Raw genomic sequence first — 7,495 nt, 5'->3', positions numbered from 1 at the left:
GTTCCCATTTGGATAGCATGGAGCGACACTCACACTCCAACATGGACTGTCTCAAACTCAACTGAATTGTCTCTTCAAATATAGTTTTCTTTTAAAACAATACTTTAAGCTCAACTTTAGTGGATTTCCCAGCTTAAAGCTTCAGTATTTTTGAAAGTGAAGGACTACAGGGAAGAGCATTGATTGATCTTGTTTTTACTCATCTATCACTGTGTATTAGTGTTGTTTCTGTCAGTCTTACCAGTACAAGTGGGGACCTCCTAATAAAATGTTACTTGTGTTTACATGCTCTAGGCTTTACAATGCCGACAAAATCTTGAATTGCAGGAATCTCTGCAAGAGAAATATCTATCCTATTAAGATGAGGCACAGATCACATAGTTGTCTTAGTTTAAATAGTTAGGCACTACATTCTCAGAATTGAGTTACCTGCAGCCTGACTTAGAACCAAAATAATCTTTTAAAGTTTATTAATCTTTTAAATGACCTTTAAATAGGGCCTTTTTGGCTTTCACTTAATCATTGAAAAAATAATGCAACACTTGAAGTGTGCCTACCACTTTAAACAAAGTCTCCGTTCCAGTCTGAATTATTAGACATAGATCAGATATCACCAGTCCTGGTGTTTTTTTAATTGTAGGTTGTATTGAATGTATCAATAAATAATGCATGAGCTCTTATAAAGGAAAACACATTTTATTTTTGGTGGTCTTGTGGCAACGTTACAGGACATGGTCTTGAAGAACTTCACAATGTCACCTAAAAATATATTATTTCCCTTCGGGGTCAAATAAACATTGTCTCTAAAAAATAGCCCAGGCTTATCCAGTAGGCACCAAATACTCCTATGAAACTACTGTGAAGAACACATAATATATACAGAATCCTGAGCTGATATCAGGACAGTGATTGGTTCCCTTGGTCAGGACTACGATGCAAATGTTCACTTTTGGTTACAGGGGATAATGGAATGTGTCTCAGTCACTTATGATGTCATTGTATGAAAGACATTTGATCATAGCACTGTTGTTCTTACGGTATACAGCTACTACTTTACTAAGACGAGGACCTAACACTTGTTTCTATTTTTTCGCTCTTACTTTATCGGAAATGATATGTTGTGGTTTCTTCCTTTTGACAAATGTACTTATTTTAAGTCGCTTTGGACAAAAGCATCTGCTAAATGCCCTAAATTTAAATGTAAATACTACATGTGAATAAATGGCCAGACAACCATTGTTCCCTTCATAGACATTTAAATGTAACACATTTAACACCACTTGGCCTTCATTCAGATTCCAATGAGAGCTATGTGGCAATGGCAGACGGATGAAGCCAATGTTCAAATGTAGAAAATCTTGTCACATGATTGGTAGATGTGTCAGCTGACATTTGCATCCCAAACCTCGGGAACCAATCACTGTCCATGTAGCTGCTCAGGATTCTGTATATATTCTGGGCTTTTTTCACAAATCAGCCTTTGGTAACTTTTGTGTTGAAGCCTGCAGTATTTTTGTAAGACGACTAAATATTCTTCCTTCTCTTCGAACATTCATCTATTTTTGCCTTCTACCAGCTTCATCGCCAAAGTGATAGGTAAGTTCAACATTTACATTTACATATACCCCTTGTATGGCTGAATCAGTTGAGTCTGTTACTATCAATATGCTTTAGAGTAGATGCAGTAGAGTAAAAGGTTGCTTTTTCCACTAGTCAAAGTCTCCATTTTGCATTTGGGTTAAATGTAATAATATAATAATAACATTGTGTTGAAACTTATTTGAAATGCATGAGACCTTGCAAAATCCTAGAGCTGTACTTCAAATACTTTTTCAGTAATGCATTTGTGAGGTTTAGGCCTCAGACCAAAATTAAGCATTTAGTGACATTTTGTTTGTATGATGGAATCCTTGTGGGTTTTGTCTCGTTTGCTCATTGTTCATTTCCCTCAGATGCTTGTCATTGGTGAAGACAGTGCATCATGTATAATATGATCTTAATTACTCCACAGAAAAATGACATCCTGAAAAGGAAGCCTTCATTCCTGCTGGCAAAGATAAAGCCATATACACAGGAGAAGAACTTGTGTATGACAATGAAGACCCTAACTGTCCATGGCGACATGTATGTATATATCTATTTCTATATTTTGTTTTTTTGACACAAACACACACACACACACAAACACAATTTCATCATTTAACTAAGATATAAGGACTCTCATCCATACCAATATTGTGGATATCTGATTTGATTAGAAACTGGTTTAAATTCTTTTGAAGCTCATTGTTTTAAACTGAAACGTCGTGTTGCCATTACATTGTGCAGTAAAAAATATTGAGAAAGTAGGAGAAAAATTGTAAGGTATCTTAAAGCTATGGTCTACGATTTGAAAGGTTTGAAAAAAGCCCCCCCCCCCCACACACACATACACACATCCCTCCCCTCTGTTGTGCTCCTTAACCCCCCCGAGTTCATATCGTTCTTTCCTCGCAGCCTCCCACCTTCCTCTTATTTTACGAAAATAGTTCACCGAAATGTGTTTCTGAAAACATTTTAGGCGAGAAATAAGCTATGCAGTTCCTGAATCTGTCTTTATTTTAGATCGACAACGGTCAGTTTAAAACATTTTCAAGAGCTTGAGGGCGGCGGCCCGTCTCTCGAAACTCGCCACACCGCGATGGCATGCATGGCTTCTTACATAGACAATAAATGGGAACATTCCCTCCGGGTAAAGGATGAACTCAGGCAGGAAATTGTTTAGTTCCCGGTGTGTCCAGGACTTCCACAACATGAACAAAGCAATAATAGTGTTTATTACGGCCACGAATGATGAAACATTATCGGTGTAAATGCAGCGATTGCCGGTAAGATTTCTCTTTCACCCCGACTGCAGTACGTCCATGATCCCAAACTGTTTGCCACAATCCTGATCCAATAGTAAATTGACAAATCTTTCAAACCGTAGACCAGAGCTTTAATTGTCTGTCACTGATGTGAGCAATAACAGAGAGAAAATGGATTATAGAAATTGTGATGGGAATTTTTTTATTTAGTGGTTTATTTTAGGTTTATTAGAAGTTTGAATAGTTATAACCCTAACCCTTACAATATTCCATGTGTCATGAGGTTATCTGTCGCTACTGCTAGCCTGTTTTGGACTCCTTATTTATAAATTACTCAGAGCTCTGTTAGGAGTGGTATTATTTCTCACCAGGAAATCATAAACTGATTTCCACCACAGAAATGACAGTCTACACTCATATAGTTGTGATATCACTAACATAACCAACCTTCTTCTTCAATTCGACACTCTGTAGTCATTTCTAGATATATTTTGTATTGTTTCACCCTCACATTGCCATAATCTTATTGGGTTTTCTGCCCTTTCTTGATGGAAGACTTCATTGGAAAATCTTGACTCCATGGCATGATGAAAATTGATAAAGTCCTTTTCAACACTGAAATGAAGATTGCAAATGGACGCAATGCTGCTGAAACATTCCCAGGACTCCTGCACAACTGCCCTGTGGCAGTGAAACAAGTTCCCAAACATATGTCCAAAAAAGAATTGGAGATGGCTTATTTTCTGTGTTCAAAAAATGTACTAGTGGAACATTTGTTGCCAACCCATTTCCCAAGATGCTTACTTTGCCTATTTTGTCTCCCCTCTCTGTAAATTCAGCCTGAGTGAACTGGTTGAAAACGAGAATCTTCCAGAGAGACAAAACCTTACCAAGCAGCGACGACAAGAAATCTGCCAGGAGTTATTGCTGGGACTTGGGGAGCTTCACTTTTTTGCACTTTTGAATTTTGAAACCTGAAGCCTAAAAAACATTTTGTTTTGTAAAAGTTTAAAGATGGAATAACCGGTATTATGCATTTTGATTATGTTTGGTTGTGATTTTGTAGATGGCCTTTAATGGGCATATGAATAAGGAGTATTATTGCTTTTCTACAGACGTCAACAACAAACTGTATATCACAGACTGTGGAGCAAGCAGAATAAAGGATCTTGCACAGACCACTTGCTACAGTTACGAGGATGTTGGAGGCCCACAATACACGTACAAGAAGGAATCTGATATCCAAGTGAGTTGAGCTTGAAAATGTTCATTTAAACGTAATTCATGATGCCATTTCGAACCATGACCACTGAGTTTGGATTTCTCAAATGTAATAATATAAAATATACCATATCAAGTTGTCCTGCATAGTCAGAAGAACTCATTATTTATTTTAATTTTAATTATTATTGTTCCTTATTTTTTACAGTTTGACTAGGTAAATGCAAATAGTTCAATGCAAAGAGCAGTTTTGGTGACTGTTAGATGACATTTTTTCAATTTCTTCCAATACATTTTAGGTAGCGGGGTGCTTGGTGCATTACATCCTGACTGATGATCCCGATCAAACCAGAACACCCTACACCAGTGATCCCCTTGGGCTGTCTCACAATGTCCAAACAGGCAACTTCACTCAGAAAAATGGATGAACCTAAAGGATATTATTACCAGAATGCTGAAAAGTTCATTTGAAGAATGTCCAACCATTGAGGAATGCCTTCAGATTTTCACATGTAAGTGCCACCCTAAATATTCTCTATTTTTTATTTGAAGTTCATTCCATGCCAACTCACTCAGAATTCAGAACCCCTCTTCGTTCATGTCATGAAGGGGTGGGGCTGGGATGCAGTGTCTGCTGCGGGGGTTGGTGTGGAGCTGTGGGACCTGTGTTAGTCTTGTCCTGGACTTGTTGCTCAAAGGAGCAGCACGGGGGTTGGGGAAGGTAGAGTCATTTGCACATCGTTCATTTCAATGAGCTACCCCTCCAGTTACCATGGCGATCTACCCCGGTAAGAAGTGAACCAGCGTTGTAGGACAGAAAACCCAGAGTTAATGCTGAAGTTACCTCGCTAAGCCCAAATCCTGCTTCCTAGGACAGGCCTCCGGTGTCTCCAGTTTGTATTCAATGTACATAATCATATAGAATACACATATAATAATCACAAAACTGCTCATATTTAGCGTAGTGGGCCAAATCTCAAAAATTCATGACTTAAAAAGTATTTGGATTCCAGCTATAGTATTTTACGAGGTCCAATGAATTTAAGATACATTTTTACATACATTTTTCAAGAAATTCCATGACATGAACTGGGAGGGCCAAGGTGAGCTGGTATGGCATGACCCCATGTGTGTGTATGATTCTGTGCATTGGAAAAATGTTATCCTTAGAACACTACGGTGGAAACAATGAACTGTTTTAATATATTTACAGGTTTCACACAACAGTCAGTACAGTGGAACCACAACCAACTCTGGCAGTGTGAATATAAATGAAGGAAGTTAATGTTTCTGTGAGTGAATTGGTGATTAGTGTTTACATAACCGGAGGTGGCAAAAAATGCATTTGGTAAATGTGTTTGAAGAAAGGTAGTGCCGTAAAAATGTATTCTTTTACTATTTTGAAAAAATGTTTGTTTATTTCAGAGCACTTTGTTTATTTCAGGTTACCCTGACCCTGGAAATGTCAGATGAAGAGGAACAGGAACAACCAGCAGAAGCAGAAACATCTTCCGACGACACCGAAGAGGAATTATCTGTGCGTGAAATAGTAATTAGGAAGACAATTGCAAAACCAATTCCTAAAAAGTAGACGAATGTATGAAAATAGTGTGGCTATTAAATTTTAATACTATTATTTTTTGCAAATTGTTTCTTCAGAAAGGGAAGTAATCCAAGGAAGACCACCTTCAAAAACCCCAACGCCAATGGACATTCAAGTGAAAACTTCGTCAAACAGTCGACATCAGCGGATCTATGACAAGAAAAATTACAAGACATCTGAAAAAGAAGCATCAGGTTAAACCTGAAGTGGCAAAGGCACTTGCACACAGGCAAGTTTCAGCCATGCACAATCATCTTTTGAGCAAAATTAGGAACCTTGGAAACTACAACCATAACTGATCAGTCGTGAAATCTGGGAAAGGACAAATTGTACCTTAAAGGCAAGCAACCTGTCAATCAACAGCAACAGACTACCTGCCTTGCAAGTTTTGCTTCGCTATGTACGTCACAACAGACCTCAGGAGACATTGAAAGTGGTGCAAACTACAGGTTAAAGAGGACAGCCATTTCCATTGTTAGGAGTACAGCAAAAGCAAGAGATATACTCTCAGTTTAAGAGTGTGTGTGGATTTAAAAGCACTTTAAATAAACTTTGGCTTAACACAGCTCTGTATTGTTTTTATGTTTTTTATTTGTAGTTATAACCTGAAAATTGTATAATACACTGAAAAAAATATATCGTATTTGCACACAAATGATTTAGTCAAATCAATGCTGCAATATCAATTAACACTCACTTGCCAGTATCAAGTCAATTTTACTTACCATAAAACATAACAGTTGTAAAGACATTAAGTAGCATTTACTTAATTACATTGAAGTTTTAAGTTATAGTTATTTAAAATTAATTTAAAATGAAGTAAAATCTACTTGTTTTTCATAGACAGGAACATAATTGTCCTCAAAATTTTAAATATATTTTATATATATATAGTATTTGCTGTTATGAAGTAGATTTAAATTATTTTCTTGTGCTTCACATTTTAATTTACTTGGTTGCATTCCGTTACATTACTCACTAAAATTAGGTAATCATTGCCAGTTTTCTTTTGATAAATGTTACCAAATTAATTTAACCAATACTCTATGCATTTAATATATATTTATCACATACCACACAACTAAATAATAATGCAATTAAACTGTTTATTTTTCATTTAAAACAGTTCAACAAACAAGAACCGTCAAAGTAAATCCACTACTGTGGATTGAATTGCCCAATACAGTATACATTATATTACAGTATTTTAAAAATCTTCAATGCAGTGAGGATTGTGCTTCCTTATTTATGTGAAGCAAAAGTTGAACATATATTCAACTGTAGTCATAATCTTTAAAAACACAATTAACAGTTTCGTGCTTTTTCAGATGAGTCTCGAGGTGTTCAAAATATTGCTTCTGTGTTAAAACTCCATGAATTACATACAAGACACAAAAATGAAACTATCTGCCATGCCTGTGTATGATTTCTAGACAAATGTGCATGAATGCCCCCCAACTTTTAAATAAACAAGGACAATCTGAGTACAAGCAGGGTAGTGACCAGCCTTGACCAGTGTGTAGATCCTTCAACCTATAATGTTTTATGAGCTCTAAACGTTTTGATGACCTAAAATTGCATCTTTTGCATGACCACCTCATATCATAAGAGGCCTACTTCTCCCTGATGGATATCTCCTCCACCCTAGACCTCAACTCCAACTGTCTACAAAGTCCACTGGCTCCTCCAAAGGGCACCCTGAAAGTGAAGAGACACAATTTGCCGTATTAAAACAATGGTCTAAAATATTCAGCCACAATTTTAATATTTCGTTATGATGGATGAATAAGGGACAATAACAAAACAATATTATATCATTATTATT

At 36.7% G+C, this 7,495-nt stretch overlaps 1 long non-coding RNA gene across 3 annotated transcripts; it reads left to right on the top strand.

Annotated features, from left to right (window-relative positions):
• The first annotated feature begins 3,729 nt into the window (after positions 1-3,729).
• LOC311012400 lies at positions 3,730-6,090 on the top strand. 3 transcript variants are annotated; one of them, XR_014597041.1, is made up of 6 exons: positions 3,730-3,872; positions 3,962-4,092; positions 4,367-4,579; positions 5,281-5,359; positions 5,512-5,604; positions 5,727-6,090. It is a non-coding gene; the product is annotated as an uncharacterized lncRNA (long non-coding RNA). The 3 variants fall into 3 exon arrangements; XR_014597040.1 differs by lacking the exon at positions 5,281-5,359; XR_014597042.1 differs by having other exon boundaries at positions 5,281-5,604.
• The last annotated feature ends 1,405 nt before the right edge of the window (positions 6,091-7,495 follow it).

This window comes from Eutrigla gurnardus (genome assembly GCF_963514095.1).
Source record: "Eutrigla gurnardus genome assembly, chromosome: 4".
In the NCBI taxonomy this organism is placed as follows: Eukaryota; Metazoa; Chordata; class Actinopteri; order Perciformes; family Triglidae; genus Eutrigla; species Eutrigla gurnardus.
Note: the sequence above shows the minus strand (reverse complement) of the source record. Positions and strands in the feature narration are given on the sequence as shown.